Below are 17783 nucleotides of genomic sequence, written 5' to 3' on the forward strand. Positions count from 1 at the left end.
ATCACAGATGTGGAAATACGGGGCAATTTAGGTAACAGCGATCACAGGTCAATTAGTTTCAGTATAAATCACACAAATAGGAAACATGAAGGGAACACAAAGACACTGAATTTCAAAAGAGCCAACTTCCCTAAACTACAAACCTTGCTAAAAGGCATAAATTGGGATAAAATATTAGGAACAAAGAATACGGAGGAGAGATGGGTTTGCTTTAAGAGCATATTAAATAAGGGCATTAGTCAATGTATCCCATTGGGTAATAAATTTAAAAGAGCGAAAAAAAATCCTGGATGGCTTAACTCCAATGTAAAAATGCATATAAAAGCAAAGGAGAAGGCCTTCAAAAAATACAAGGTTGAGGGATCATCCTCAGCATTCAGATTTTACAAAGAATGCAATAAGAAATGTAAGGGTGCAATTAGGACGGCTAAGATAGAACATGAAAGACACATAGCGGAGGAGAGCAAAAAAAATCCCAAGAAATTCTTTAAGTATGTAAACAGTAAAAAAGGGATATTGGCCCCATAAAGAATGAGGAAGGACATCTGGTTACAAAGGATGGGAAGATGGCAAAGGTATTGAATTTATTCTTCTCCTCAGTCTTCACGAGTGAATCGGGGGGCTTCAGTAACCAAAACTACAGTGTTTATCCTCATGACACAACACAGGAAGCACCTCCATGGTTAACAGAGGACGGAATTAAAATTAGACTTGAGAAACTTAACATTAATAAATCACCGGGACCAGATGGCTTGCATCCGAGGGTACTTAGGGAACTCAGTCAGGTGATTGCCAGACCGTTGTTCCTAATTTTTACAGACAGTCTATTGACTGGAATGGTACCAGCTGATTAGAGAAAAGCCAATGTAGCACCAATATTTAAAAAGGGCCCAAAAAACATCCCTGGGAATTACAGACCAGTTAGCCTAACATCAATAGTATGTAAACTCTTGGAGGGGATGATAAGGGACTATACTAAGATTTTAGTAATAAGAACAATATCATTAGTAGTAGTCAGCAGTAATCAGCATGGATTCATGAAGAATCGTTCTTGCCAAACCAATCTATTAACCTTCTATGAGGAGGTGAGTTGCCATCTAGATAAAGGAAGGCCCGTAGACGTGGTGTATCTGGATTTTGCAAAAGCATTTGACACAGTTCCCCATAAACGTTTACTGTACAAAATAAGGTCCGTTGGCATGGACCATAGGGTGAGTACATGGATTGAAAACTGGCTACAAGAGCGTGTTCAGAGGGTGATGATAAATGGGGAGTACTCAGAATGGTCAGGGGTGGGTAGTGGGGTTCCCCAGGGTTCTGTGCTGGGACCAATCCTATTTAATTTGTTTATAAACGACCTGGAGGATGGGATAAACAGTTCAATCTCTGTATTTGCAGACGATACTAAGCTAAGCAGGGCAATAACTTCTCCGCAGGATGTGGAAACCTTGCAAAAAGACCTGAACAAATTAATGGGGTGGGCGACTACATGGCAAATGAGGTTCAATGTAGAAAAATGTAAAATAATGCATTCGGGTGGCAAAAATATGAATGCAATCTATACACTGGGGGGAGAACCTCTGGGGGAATCTAGGATGGAAAAGGACCTGGGGGTCCTAGTAGATGATAGGTTCAGCAATGGCATGCAATGCCAAGCTGCTGCTAATAAAGCAAACAGAATATTGGCATGCATTAAAAGGGGGATCAACTCCAGAGATAAAACGATAATTCTCCCGCTCTACAAGACTCTGGTCCGGCCGCACCTGGAGTATGCTGTCCAGTTCTGGGCACCAGTCCTCAGGAGGGATGTACTGGAAATGGAGCGAGTACAAAGAAGGGCAACAAAGCTAATAAAGGGTCTGGAGGATCTTAGTTATGAGGAAAGGTTGCGAGCACTGAACTTATTCTCTCTGGAGAAGAGACGCTTGAGAGGGGATATGATTTCAATTTACAAATACTGTACTGGTGACCCCACAATAGGGATAAAACTTTTTCGCAGAAGAGAGTTTAATAAGACTCGTGGCCACTCATTACAATTAGAAGAAAAGAGGTTTAACCTTAAACTACGTAGAGGGTTCTTTACTGTAAGAGCGGCAAGGATGTGGAATTCCCTTCCACAGGCGGTGGTCTCAGCAGGGAGCATTGATAGCTTCAAGAAACTATTAGATAATCACCTGAATGACCGCAACATACAGGGATATGTAATGTAATACTGACACATAATCACACACATAGGTTGGACTTGATAGACTTGTGTCTTTTTTCAACCTCACCTACTATGTAACCATGACAAGGTGCTTTGGGGTGGGGGGGCCCACCAAAGCACCCACCCCCCATGTTGAGGGCATGCGGCCTGGTACAGTTAAGGAGGGGGGGGGCGCTCGCTCGTCCCCACTCCCATTCCTGACCGGCCGGGCTGCGTGCTCGGATAAGGGCCTGGTATGGATTTGGGGGGGGACCCCCACGCCGTCCATACCAGACCCAAGGGCCTGGTATGCTCTTGAAGGGGGGAACCCATGCCGGTTTTTTATTTAAAATTTGGCGCGGAGTTCCCCCTCAAGATCATCTGAGCACAAGTCGCATGCCGAAGTCGGATCATGCGAGACGGCGATCTGACTTTGATCCGACTTCAATGATAGTCAATAGGCTGAATTAGGATCAAAGTCGGACCAAAGTAGTACAGGGAGCATTTCTAAAGTCGGAACGACTTGTGTCGGACCAGTTAGGACATCTCCCATAGGGAAACATTGAATTTCACACGTCATGCGACATGAGCTCCCAATGTCGGAGCGTTTGTCGGACCATTGTGAACCCAGCCTCAAGCAGAGTTCCACCCAAAAGTGGAACTTTCGCTTATCTGATCCCCCCAGGTGCCACATTTGGCACCTTTCGAGGGGGGGGGTTGTGGATACTTCCGGGAGACCGGGCCGCTAGCGAAGTACGTCAGCAGCTCAGTCCATTTCCTCTCCCCCTTCTTACCGGGCCAGTGAAAGAGCGCAGCATGCTTTGCACATGCACAGTGGGAACCCAGCCGTGAAGCTGAAAGGCTACAGGGCCGGGTTCACTTACCGGCAATGGCGGCGGCAGCACCTGACAGCCGATGGAAACATCAGCTGCGGTGCCGACATCGCTGGACTCCAGGACAGGTAAGTGTCCTAATGTTAAAAGTCAGCAGCTACAGTATGACATCACCCTGTATGGGTGGGATCTGTCAGCTTTGGCATTGCTGAATTTGGGCAGTAAGCTGGGTGTGCACTTCACTGTATGGGGCGGACGGCCAGGTAAGAAGCTTTAATACAAAAAAGACAAAGTATGTCTCTTACACATTAAAAATCCGGCCTGTCTGACCATTTATTATTTCCCAGCAAAAAGTAATATTTGTAGATGAAACTGAAACAATATAAAATGAAGTATATTGTAGGGAGAGATCCTCCAATCAGAGAGCGTGCTAGAAATCAGTCCAGCTGATGTCTCTCCTGTAAACTCACATGATCTGCTCCTCTCCTCCAATAATGACAGTCAATAGATTACAGCATAGTCCCGTACTACACCTCCTATAGACCGAACGACCCACCGCCAGCGGCATTCCCAACCAGTGCAGGTGTCACGTCACAGGGGCAGAGGCAGCGGACAGCGCCGCGCAGCGCCGGCACGGGGGACTGCAGGCAGCTGTCAATCACGCAGTCCAGCAGCAGCAGCAGAAGCGAGAACCCGGGGAGGACAGACATTGTCTAGGTGAGTGATGGCGGCTGGTAAACCCCCCGTGTCAGTGACCCTGATCTATATCACCATCATTATCTTCATCATCCTCCTCACATCCTCCTCCTCCTCCCACCTCCCCCTCTATAATAGCAGCCGCACGACTCCCCCTTATATTTCACATCAGGTGGTCAGTAAGATGTGTGACCCGGGACTCAGGTGGGCTCCACCTCGCCGGCATCCCCCTCTACCGATCCATCCGATCCTCATTATCAGTGCCGCCCGGTACACCGGGACAGAGGCAGTGTGTGTGTGTGTGTGTGTGCGGGGAGAGAGAGAGAGAGAGAGAGATGGGCACCCCATGGGCCGCTCCGAGCCCTGCCTCCAATCACCGCACATATATACCTTCTATAGATATACACACATATATACCTTCTATAGATATATACACATATATACCTTCTATAGACCATATACCTTCTATAGATATACACACATATATACCTTCTATAGATATACACACATATATACCTTCTATAGATATATACACATATATACCTTCTATAGATATATACACATATATACCTTCTATAGATATACACATATATACCTTCTATAGACCATATACCTTCTATAGATATACACACATATATACCTTCTATAGATATACACATATATACCTTCTATAGACCATATACCTTCTATAGATATACACACATATATACCTTCTATAGATATACACATATATACCTTCTATAGACCATATACCTTCTATAGATATACACACATATATACCTTCTATAGATATATACACATATATACCTTCTATAGATATATACACATATATACCTTCTATAGATATACACATATATACCTTCTATAGACCATATACCTTCTATAGATATACACACATATATACCTTCTATAGATATACACATATATACCTTCTATAGACCATATACCTTCTATAGATATACACACATATATACCTTCTATAGACCATATACCTTCTATAGATATACACACATATATACCTTCTATAGATATATACACATATATACCTTCTATAGACCATATACCTTCTATAGATGGGCGGCACAGTGGTGCAGTGGGTAGCACTCTCGCCTTGCAGTAAGAAGGGTCGCTGGTTCGAATCCCGACCACGACACTACCTGCCTGGAGTTTGCATGTTCTCCCTGTGTCTGCGTGGGTTTCCTCCGGGTACTCCGGTTTCCTCCCACACTCCAAAGACATGCTGGTAGGTTAATTGGATCCAGTCTAAATTGGCCCTAGTATAGGTATGAATGTGAGTTAGGGACCTTAGATTGTAAGCTCCTTGAGGGTATAGGGACTGATGTGAATGTATAATATATATATTTATATGTAAAGCGCTGCGTAAATTGACGGCGCTATATAAGTACCTGAAATAAATAAATAAATAAATAAAATAAATAATAGATATACACACATATATACCTTCTATAGACCATATACCTTCTATAGATATACACACATATATACCTTCTATAGATATATACACATATATACCTTCTATAGACCATATACCTTCTATAGATATACACACATATATGCCTTCTATAGATATACACACATATATGCCTTCTATAGATATACACACATATATACCTTCTATAGATATATACACATATATACCTTCTATAGACCATATACCTTCTATAGATATACACACATATATGCCTTCTATAGATATATACATGTATATACCTTCTATAGATCTACACATATATACCTTTTATAGATATACACATATTTACCTTCTATAGATATATACACATATATACCTTCTATAGACCTATAGACCATATACCTTCTATAGATATACACACATATATGCCTTCTATAGATATATACACATATATACCTTCTATAGATATACACATATATACCTTTTATAGATATACACATATATACCTTCTATAGATATATACATATATACCTTCTATAGATATACACATTTATACCTTCTATGGATATATACACATATATACCTTCTATAGATATATACACATATATACCTTCTATAGATATACACATATATACCTTCTATAGATATACACATATATATCTTCTATAGATATACACATATATACCTTCTATAGACCATATACCTTCTATAGATATATACACATATATGCCTTCTATAGATATATACACATATATACCTTCTATAGATATATACACATATATACCTTCTACAGACCATATACCTTCTATAGATATATACACATATATGCCTTCTATAGATATATTCACATATATACCGTCTATAGATATATACACATATATACCTTCTATATATATACACATATACCTTCTATAGAGATACACGTATATAGCTTCTATAGATATACACATATATACCTTCTATAGAAATACACATATATACCTTCTATAGAAATACACATATATACTTTCTGCAGATATACACATATATACCTTCTATAGAAATACACATATATGCCTTCTATAGATATACACATATATACCTTCTATAGATATGCACATATCTACTTTCTGTAGATATACACATATATACCTTCTATAGATATACACATATATACCTTCTATAGATATACACATATATACCTTCTATAGATATACACATATACCTTCTATAGAGATACACATATATAGCTTCTTTAGATATACACATATATACCTTCTATAGATATACACATATATACTTTCTGCAGATATACACATATATGCCTTCTATAGATATACGCATATATACTTTCTGCAGATATACACATATATACCTTCTATAGGTATACACATATATACCTTCTGTAGATATACACATATATACCTTCTATAGATATACACATATATACCTTCTATAGATATACACATATATACCTTCTGTAGATATACACATATATACCTTCTATAGATACCTTCTATAGATATACACATATATACCTTCTGTAGATATACACATATATACCTTCTGTAGATATACACATATATAGCTTCTATAGATATATACACATATATATACCTTCTATAGAAATACACATATATACCTTCCATAGATATACACATATATACCTTCTATAGAAGGTATATACACATATATACCTTCTGTAAATATACACATATATACCTTCTATAGATATACACATATATACCTTCTGTAGATATACACATATATACCTTCTATAGATATACACATATATACCTTCTATAGAAATACACACACATATACCTTCTGTAGATATACACATATATACCTTCTATAGATATACACATATATACCTTCTATAGAAATACACACATATACCTTCTGTAGATATACACATATATGCCTTCTATAGATATACACATATATACCTTCCATAGATATACACATATATACCTTCTATAGATATACACACATATATAAATACACCTTATGCCAGCATACTCATATACTATCTACAAATGCCAGCGTGACTTTATACCTTCTTCAAATAAAGACACGTGCATATACCTTATACAAATACAGGCCTGTCCAGATATCTTCTACAAATACAAGCACATCTATATACCTTTTACAAATAGGCATGGTCATATACCTTCTACAAATGCCAGCATGACCATATGCATTCTACAAATACAAGCATGTCCATTTACAGTATCTCACATAAGTGAGTACACCCCTCACATTTTTGTAAATATTTTATTATATCTTTTCATGTGACAACACTGAAGAAATGACATTTTGCTACAATGTAAAGTAGTGAGGGTACAGCTTGTATAACAGTGTAAATTTGCTGTCCCCTCCAAATAACAGTACACAGACATTAATGTCTAAACCGCTGGCAACAAAAGTGAATACACCCCTAAGTGAAAATGTCCAAATTGGGCCCAAAGTGTCAATATTTTGTGTGGTCACCATTATTTTCCAGCACTGCGTTAACCCTCTTAGGCATGGAGTTCACCAGAGCTTCACAGGTTTCCACTGGAGTCCTCTTCCACTCCAGGGCGACATCACGGAGCTGGTGGATGTTAGAGACTTTGCGCCCCTCCACCTTTGAGGATGCCCCACAGATGCTCAATAGGGTTTAGGTCTGGAGACATGCTTGGCCAGTCCACCACCTCTACCCAGCTTCTTTAGCAAGGCAGTGGTCGTCTTGGAGGTGTGTTTGGGGTCGTTATCATGTTGGAATATTGCCCTGTGACCCAGTCTCCGAAGGGAGGGGATCATGCTCTGCTTCAGTATGTCACAGTACATGTTGGCATTCATGGTTCCCTCAATGAACTGTAGCTCCCCAGTGCCGGAAGCACTCATGCCCCAGACCATGACACTCCCACCACCATGCTTGACTGTAGACAAGATACACTTGTTTTTGTACTCCTCACCTGGTTGCCATCACACACACTTGACACCATCTGAACCAAATAAGTTTATCTTGGTCTCATCAGACCACAGGACATGGTTCCAGTAATCCATGTCCTTAGTCTGCTTGTCTTCAGCAAACTGTTTGCGGGCTTTCTTGTGCATCATCTTTAGAACAGGCTTCCTTCTGGGATGACAGCCATGCAGACCAATTTGATGCAGTGTGCGGCGCATGGTCTGAGCAGTGACAGGCTGACCCCCCACCCCTTCAACCTCTGCAGCAATGCTGGCAGCATCATACGTCTAATTCCCATAGACAACTTCTGAAAATGATGCTGAGCATGTGCATTCAACTTCTTTGGTCAACCATGGCAAGGCCTGTTCTAAATGGAACCTGTGCTGTTAAACCGCTGTATGGTCTTGGCCACCATGCTGCAGCTCAGTTTCAGGGTCTTGGCAATCTTCTTATAGCCTAGGCTATCTTTATATAGAGCAACAATTCTTTTTTTTTCAGATCCTCAGAGAGTTCTTTGCCATGAGGTGCCATGATAAACTTCCAGTGACCAGTATGAGAGAGTGAGAGCGATAACACCAAATTTAACACACCTGCTCCCCATTTACACCTGAGACCTTGTAAAACTAACAAGTCACTTGACACCGGGGAAGGAAAATGGCTAATTGGGCTCAATTTGGACATTTTCACTTAGGGGTGCACTCACTTTTGTTGCCAGCGGTTTAGACATTAATGGCTGTGTGTTGCATTATTTTGAGGGGACAGCAAATTTACACTGTTATACAAGCTGTACACTCACTACTTTACATTGTAGCAAAGTGTCATTTTTCGGTGTTGTCACATGAAAAGATAGAATAAAATATTTACAAAAATGTGAGGGGTGTACTCACTTTTGTGAAATACTGTACCTTCTACAAAGAGGTATGGGCATATATTCCTTCTACAAATGCCACCATGCCCATATACAGTGAGGGAAAAAAGTATTTGATCCCCTGCTGCTTTTGTACATTTGCCCACTGACAAAGAAATGATCAGTCTATAATTGTAATGGTAGGTTTATTTTAACAGTGAGAGAGAAAATAACAACAAAAAAACCCAGAAAAACACATTTCCAAAAAGTTATAAATTGATTTGCATTTTAATGAGTAAAATAAGTATGTGACCCCTTCGCAAAACATGACTTAGAACTTGGTGGCAAAACCCTTGTTGGCAATCACAGAGGTCAGACATTTCTTGTACTTGGCCACCAGGTTTGCACACATCTCAGGAGGGATTTTGTCCCACTCCTCTTTGCAGATACTCTCTAAGTCATTAAGGTTTTGAGGCTGACATTTGGTAACTTGAACCTTCAGTTCCCTCCACATATTTTTTACGGTATTAAGGTCTGGAGACTGGCTAGGTCACTCCAGGACCTTAATGTGCTTCTTCTTGAGCCACTCCTTTGTGGTCTTGGCTGTGTGTTTTGGGTCATTGTCATACTGGAATACCCATCCACAACCCATTTTCAATGTCCTGGCTGAGGGAAGGAGGTTCTCAGCCCAGATTTCACAGAACATGGCCCTGTCCATTGTCCCTGTGATGCCGTGATGTTATCATGTCCCCTTAGCAGAAAAACACCCCCAAAGCATAATGTTTCCACCTCCATATTTGATGGTAGAGATGGATGTTCTTGAGGTCATAGGCAGCATTTCTCCTCCTCCAAACACAGCGAGTTGAGTTGACGCCAAAGAGCTCGATTTTGGTCCTATCTGACCACAACACTTTCACCCAGTTCTCCTCTGAATCAGTCAGATGTTCATTAGAAAACTTCAGACGGGTCTGTACATGTGCTTTCTTGAGCAGGGGCACCTTGCGGGCGCTGTAGGATTTCAGTCCTTCACGGCGTAGTGTGTTACCAATTGTTTTCTTGGTGACTATGGTCCCAGCTGCCTTGAGATCATTGACAAGATTCTCCTGTGTAGTTCTGGGCTGATTCCTCGCAGTTCTCATGATCATTGAAACTCTACGAGGTGAGAACTTGCATGGAGCCCCAGACCGAGGGAGATTGACAGTTATTTTCTGTTTTTTCCATTTTCAAATAATCTCACCAACTGTTGTCACCCTCTCACCAAGCTGCTTGGTGATGGTCTTGTATCTCATTCCAGCCTTGTGTAGGTCTACAATCATGTCTCTGACATCCTTGGACAGCTCTTTGGTCTTGGCCATTGTGGAGAGATTGGAATCTGATTGATTGATTGATTGATTCCTTCTGTGGACAAGTGTCTTTTATACAGGTAACAAGCTGAGATTAGGAGCAATCCCTTTAAGAGAGTGCTCCTAATCTCAGCTCGTTACCTGTATAGAAGACACCTGGGAGCCAGAAATCTTGTTGATTGATAGGGGATCAAAAACTTATTTCACTCATTAAAATGCAAATCAATTTATAACTTTTTTCAAATGCGTTTTTCTGGATAATTTTGTTGTTATTCTGTCTTTCACTGTTAAAATAAACCTACCATTAAAATGATAGACTGATCATTTCTTTGTCAGTGGGCAAATGTACAAAATCAGCAGGGGAACAAATACTTTTTTCCCCTCACTGTACCTTCTTCATATACAGACACGGCTATATACCATCTACAGAGAGGCATGGCTATATGTGTCTTCTAAAAACAGACATGACTGTATAACTTCTACAAATGAAGCTTTCTCAATGCTCTGCTGTATGACTTAGAAATCCCCCTATATCTGAGTTTACATTTGTATTGCTTCTACAGGCATCTTTTTTCCAGAACAAACCTCCATTTTAGAATTTTGGTTTCTCTGTTTATCCAATTTGATAAATTCTCAGTTTTTATGACAGTGTACTTCACAGGCCAATTGTGATACAGACATGATTTCACCGAGTATAATTCACAATGTGTATTTATATGTGCCTTTAGTGTAGCTGCACTTAAAGAAAAAATAATTCTGGCATCCAGGGGCTGATTAGATACGTGTCTGAACACATGTAAATATTTGAAAAGCATGCAAATATAAATGTAGGAGAAGAATAACGTTTCTTTATATTTCTGAGATCATTTCTCCTGCGTTTACCAAACGCATGATGCTGGTGTGAATGTAGCCAGAACTCTTTGAATGTTGCTTCAGTGTTTGTAAATAAAAGCCGTATTTATTTGTAGTGGATTGTGGCTCATGACTCCTGATGGTAACACAATGATCTCCAACAAATAGTTTTCTTTTGCCTCTTTCCAGAATAGAAGCAGTATATATATAACATACTGTAACATTGTTTTTCCTGTGTGAGGTTATCTTGTAAATGCACCCTGGAAATGATGTATGAATTTACAGAGAGCTTTGTGGGTTTTTACCTGATCCTTGCTCAAATATTTGTGGCTACATTAGGGAACTTATTTTATCAAGTTACACGATTGAGAAGGTTGAATAATGGTCCATCTAGTTCAGGGGTCAGCAACCTGTAGATCATGGACAGGTGATTTGTAGATCTCGGTCTGGGTTTGCTGACCCGCCATCCCAGAGCATCAAACAGAATGCAATACAGAGGGACTACTTGTAAAGTTGGAGGTGTAGTAGGTGTAGTAGGGAGCTCCTGTCCCATGCGGAGTGATACCAACTGCTATCTATCTCTTATCCCAGCTAGCGATCTCCAGAGCAGTGCCAGCAGCAGGAAAGAAGAGATCTTCAGGTCAGTGTGAAGCAATACACTGGGCATAAAAGTATAAGGCTGCTTTCACACTGACATACTGCAGTTTACCCACACCGTAGATGGGGTGCATCTGCAACTTTCCTGTGGGTTTGCCATGAACTTCTATTATATCCTGCTGTTTTACCACCCCCCAACTTTACATGTGAATGAGCCCTAAGGGTGCCGCTGCTGAATGCAACTAAGGGCTCATTCACAAGTGCAGCTTAAATCAGGTGTGAGGAGGCGACACTGAGCCCGGTGATCTTTGACTTCTCCCGTGTTGTTCAGGTAGATCTCCACTTCTTTAAGGTTGCCTACCCCTGATCTAGTTCAACCTATAAGTGTGAGTGTTCATGTTTGCTATCAGTTTCCATATCCCTGTACATTGTGTTTGCTGAGAAAACCAGCTGTGGATCCACCAACTGTGGATGGGGGTTCCGCATCTTTGCTGCTACAACAGTAAAGACCCCCTTATTCGATTTAAGATTGATCCCTTCTTGTGCGATTTCATTGTGTGGCTGCATGTTTTCTTTAGAGATCTTAGGTTAAAGTGATATTAAAGGGGTTCTAAAGGCAGAAGGTTTTTTATCTTAATGCATTCTTCTATGAATTAAAGTGGAAGCCCATGCAAAATCTAAAATCCCTGCATCTATAGACACCATGGATCTAACACTAATCTCTCTATCCCAGTAAAGAAAAGATGAGTATACATACCTTTTGGAAGCCTATCTGACCTGCTCTGACCCGATCCCCAGCGCCAGAAGCTCTGCAGAGGACACTGACGACAATTGCTGTAAAATGAATGAGAAGTGACGTCACCCAAAGAGTTACTATGGGGTTTCCATTGTCCTCCGTCTCCTCTACACTCGCCTACACAGAGAAGCCGCGGCTGACAGCTCAGCGTGGGATCCGGTCGGAGCGGGTCAGATCAGCTTCCAAAAAGGTATGTATACTAGTTCTTTACAGGGATAGAGGGGTTGGTATTAGATCCCTGGTGTCTATAGATGCAGGGATTTTAGATTTTGCATGGACTTCCACTTTAAGATAAAAAACTTTCTGTGTGCAACAGCCTCCCTCAGCCCCCCTCATACTTACCTGAGCCCCATCTTGATCCAGCGATGTGCACGAGTGTCTCGGCCGTCTGGGACTCTCCCTCCTGATTGGCTGAGACACAGCAGCGGCTCCATTGGCTCCTGCTGCTGTCAATCTAAGCCAGTTAGCTGATGAGGAGAGAGGGGGCGGGGCCAAACTGCGTTTCTGTGTCTGAATGAACAGAGCTGCGACTCGGGTGCCCCCATAGCAAGCTGCTTGCTGTTGAGACACTCGACAGGAGGGAGGGGCCAGGAGCGCCGGCGAGGGACCTGAGAAGAGGAGGACCTGGGCTGCTCTGTGCAAAACCATTACACAGAGCAGGTAAGTATAACATGTTTGTTATTTTTAAAGAAAAAAACAGAGTCTTTAGTATCACTTTAAACACACATCATTACAAACTATCAATAATCAATATAAATGGTGTATTATATGCTGTTCACACTCACTCAGTCACTATAGAATTTGTTTTCCGCAAAAAACCTGGTTGATCCTGCTGTTCTCTATCTCCATCATCTGTTCTTGTCCCCACTGCAGTTGGGACTTTTGCAGAGCATTGTTGGCAGCTAGTGCACATGCTCAGTTTTCAGTGTATTTTCTACCCTGAGCTTTTCCTCCCTATCACATCTGAGCAGCCCCTGTGACTATAGACCCAGATAGCAAGGATAACTTGCCACAAATTTGTGGCAGTGTTGAATTGGAAGTCTTGTTAACTTGCTGCACATTTTTACTGGCAAGTTTTGCACATGCAGAGCACTTGAAGCACAAGTTCTAGTTGACAGTTTAGTAATCTGTAGCAAATTTGCATGGCAAGTCTCTAGCAAGAGCGAAGTTGCAGTGGCGAGTCTACCAGACATGCCTCAGAAACTTCACTGTGATTGATATTATAAGAAGCACAGAGAGAAAATATCACACAGCGCAGACATCAGAAACTCACCTGTGTCCATGTGAGTTGCTCTCTGGATTGTTGCTGCACGGATTTACATAGAACTCCAATTAAGCCCTGGTTCACACCAGTGCAGCTTTGAAATTGCGCTACTTCAGTGCGATTCCAAAGCCGCAGATCAGTGTGATTTGCATATCCGATTTCATTTCTGCCTACAACTTTGTTTAACAGAAGTCTATGCAAGTCGCAATGAAATTGGAAAAAAAAAAAATAGTGCAGGAACCTTTTTCAAAGTCTCTGCAAAATGAGTTGCTGCAATTTGAACGGTTCCATTGCTGGCAATGGGGTGCGACTTTGTCATGTGATTTAGAACTGTCAAATCGCAAACCAAACTGCAGCAGTATGAATGAGGGCTAAGGTAAAATGAGTAAGTATTGTGAGTTTAGCACACTTGTGTTTGCTGGCTCATCGATTGGTATCATTTGTGGCCTGGTCTTGGCTTTGCTCTTCTTTTTGTACTTAAAGGTAACATTGTTTTTTTTTTTTTGGCTTGTCATATGCTTAGCAGTCAGGACATTGGACTCTCTGCAGTGAACCTATGGGCAAAATAAATAATTAAATGAATACTTACCTTATTATTCTAGGCACATTTTCTTCTTCTTGCCTCTGGATCCCTATATTGTGGGGTGCGTTAATGTGCAAACAGCGACCAGCTTTTATGCTTGCTTACTTTGACTTGCATGATTAAATTGCTCTTCGGGCTTAAAGAGTAACTCCACTTTTGTTGAGAAAAATCATTCCCCTCTGGGAATGTTGCGGGGATTGTAACAAACTTTCTTGCAGATTCCTACCTTTTGTAAAAGCTCATGAACAAAGGGCTTTTTTACAGCTGCTGTCAGGGGCATCTGATGTTTTTTTTAACTGCCTCTAAACCCCCCTCCATGTTAGCCTATGTGTCCATGCACACAAACTTTCAGAGGTGTTTGGAGGTATAAGCGTTTAGGAACAGTAGGAAAAAAACGACAACCTGTGCGTCCAGGAGCAGAGGTGTTGAGCTGTAAAAATGCAAAAAAAAAAAAAGCTGCTAAACACTGTAACAAGCTTTAAGCCGCTTTTGGCGTTTTTATTAGGGTTGCACCGATACTAGTATTGCTATCGGTGCCGATACCGAGTATTTGCACAAGTATCGGTACTCCTGCAAATGCATCAATATCTGAAACTGATACTTTCAGGCTCGGTTCTTTGAGCTGTTAGTGGGTCTCCCCTATTGACAGCTGAAGTGTTAAAGAAGTCCGGTTATTGGAGCTGTCAAAAAAAAAGCAGCTGGCAATGTTTATTAACAACATTGATCAGCCTGAAACACTAGGCCCGGGTTCGAACTACAACGGGCTGCGGAACGCACAGGAGCGCTGTGCGTCCCTGTTCCCCGTTTCAGGGATGAATCAGGGCCGATTCTATGCCTGAATTCGGGCCCTGAAACGGAGCCAAAGACGCACAGCATTTTTGTGCAGTGCGCTCCGCAGCCGCCCCGGAGATATGTGAACCGGCTCCATAGGCCAGTCACATTCTCCTGCTATGCGAATTAGATGCGGGGAAACGCACATCTAATTCGCATAGGTGTGAACCCGGGCTAAAATAAAAAGAAACATTGTTTCTTTCTGTTTAACCCCTTATTAACCCTTAATTTACTCTAATCGGCCATAATTAACTTTGTATTCCCTTCCATTGAATTATTTTCCTGATTTTTTTTTTTTTGTTCACTTCTATTTTATAAACAATAAACAATTAAAACTTTTTTTTGTTTGCTTTGTTAGTGAATATTTTACACATATATATTAACCACTTCAGCCCCAGGCCATTTGGCTAGCAAAAGACCAGAGCACTTTTTGCAATTCAGCACTGCGTCGCTTTAACTGACAAGTGCGCGGTCGTGCGACATGGCTCCCAAACAAAATTGACGTCCTTTTTTCTCCACAAATAGAGCTTTCTTTTGGTGGTATTTGATCACCTCTCTTTTATTTTTTGCGCTATAAACAAAAAATAGCGACAATTTTGAAAAAAACGCATTATTTTTTACTTTTTGCTATAATAAATATCCCCCAAAAATATATAAAAAAACATTTTTTTTCCTCAGTTTAGGCCGATACGTATTCTTCAACATATTTTTGGTAAAAAAAAAAATCGCAATAAGCGTTTATTGATTGGTTTGCACAAAAGTTATAGTGTCTACAAAATAGGGGATAGTTTTATGGCATTTTTATTAATAATTTTTTTTTTACTAGTAATGGCGGTGATCAGCGATTTTTATCGTGACTGCAACATTATGGCGGACAGATCGGACACTTTTGGCGCCATTTTGGGACCATTCACATTTATACAGCGATCGGTGCAATTAAAATTGCATTGATTACTGTGTAAATGTGACTGGCAGTGAAGGGGTTAACCACTAGGTTCAGCTGTAGGGGTTAAGTGTGTCCTAGGGAGTGATTCTAACTGTGGGGGGGAGGGGCTGTGTGTGACGCATCACTGAAGGGGTTAACACTAGGGGGCAGTGAAGGGGTTAATGTGTGTCCTAGGGAGTGTTCTAAGTGAAGGGGGATGTGGACTGTGCAGGGAAACTAACAGATCGTCTGTTCATACTCTGTATGAACTGACGATCTGTCAGTACTCCCCTCAGAGAACCGGAAACTGTGTTTACACACACAGATCCCGGTTCTCTGTGTGCCCCGATCGATCGCGGGAGCCCGGCGGTGCTCGAAACTGCGGGCACTCGCATCCGCTCGGGGGACGCGTGCGCGCCGGCCCCCTAGTGGCCACAGGGCGAAGCGACATTACATAACTGCGGCGGCTGGTCGGCATATGGTTAAAAGTCAGCAGCTACAAATACTGTAGCTGCTGAATTTTAATATTAGGACACTTGTCCCTGTCCCGGGATCCCGCGATATCGGCACCCCAGCCAATTTTCAGGTCAGCTCTCAGGTGCTGCCGCCGCCATTTGTGGTAATGGAAACCAGCGGTGAAGCCTTTCGGCTTCACAGGCAGTTCCCTACTGCGTGTGTGCGAAGCGTGCTGTGCTTTCTAACTGGCCCGGCAGTGGGGGAAGGAGGAGGGGGGCTGAACTTCCAAGGGACGTCGCCGCGGCGCAGTCTCCCGGAAGTGGGGGCGGGTACCTGTTAAAAACAGGTACCCGTTCCCCTCTCACCTCTGAAAGGTTCTAAATGTGGCACCGGAGGGGGAAAGAAAGCAGATAAGTGGAGCTTCCACTTTTGGGTGGAACTCCGCTTTAAGCCCATAAACATGATCAGAATATCGTACAAAAAATAGCGCTTTCGAAGAGACTGTATGATGATCTCACCATTAGTACACAGCTTTCATCCAAAATTCTCCGAAGGGACAAACACATTTCTTGTACTATACCAGATCGTACAATTTTAGTTTATTCAGTGCAGTTTTTATCCAAAAATACAATCCAAATACAATAGAATACATCACATCACTTCAAAATTTTATTCTGTCGTACGATAATTTTCGTACTTTAGTAACCTATTTGTTTTCGATATGAGGAGCATGCAAAAGAGAAAAACGGACGATCATTTGTCCGTTAATCTCATCGTATGTACAGTGGGTTGGGGCTGTCCTATGTCTTGTTCACACTTTCTGTATTATCTCAAGGACAGTAATTAGTCCTCCTAGCTCTTATCTTGGGACTACACTAGGCTATAATGTTGTGGGGGGGAGGGTTTGGGTAGTTCAGTGTTAATTTTGATGTCAAATTTCAATTTAGTTTTAGTCAGTCTTTTGACTAAAATGCAATTTTAGTTTTAGCTGTACTTTAGTCATCTGAATTGTTTTAGTTTTAGTCGCATTTTAGTTGACTAAAATCTCTGTTATAATTCACCCGATTAAAATTGAATGGGTTTATTTAAATTGTAGTGCATTATTTAAGCATTTCTCTCCAATTTCCAAACTCAATATATACTGCTGGAGTAAAAATGTAATAACATGTAGTGGGGATGGGGAAGTAAATGGGAGTGAGGGAGCGCACAGG

At 41.3% G+C, this 17783-nt stretch overlaps 1 protein-coding gene across 2 annotated transcripts in view; it reads left to right on the forward strand.

Moving 5' to 3' along the window:
- Window positions 1-3517: 3517 nt before the first annotated feature.
- FAM169A (family with sequence similarity 169 member A) overlaps window positions 3518-17783 on the forward strand; it is a 148495-nt gene continuing 134229 nt past the window's right edge. Inside the window, exon 1 of one of the 2 annotated variants that reach the window (XM_073624132.1) lies at window positions 3518-3735. The gene's annotated coding sequence lies outside the window, so the exon portion shown is untranslated. The remainder of the gene's footprint in view (window positions 3736-17783) is intronic. The other variant, XM_073624118.1, reaches the window with a different exon arrangement.

Source organism: Aquarana catesbeiana, linkage group LG01 (genome assembly GCF_042186555.1).
Source record: "Aquarana catesbeiana isolate 2022-GZ linkage group LG01, ASM4218655v1, whole genome shotgun sequence".
Lineage (NCBI taxonomy): Eukaryota > Metazoa > Chordata > Amphibia > Anura > Ranidae > Aquarana > Aquarana catesbeiana.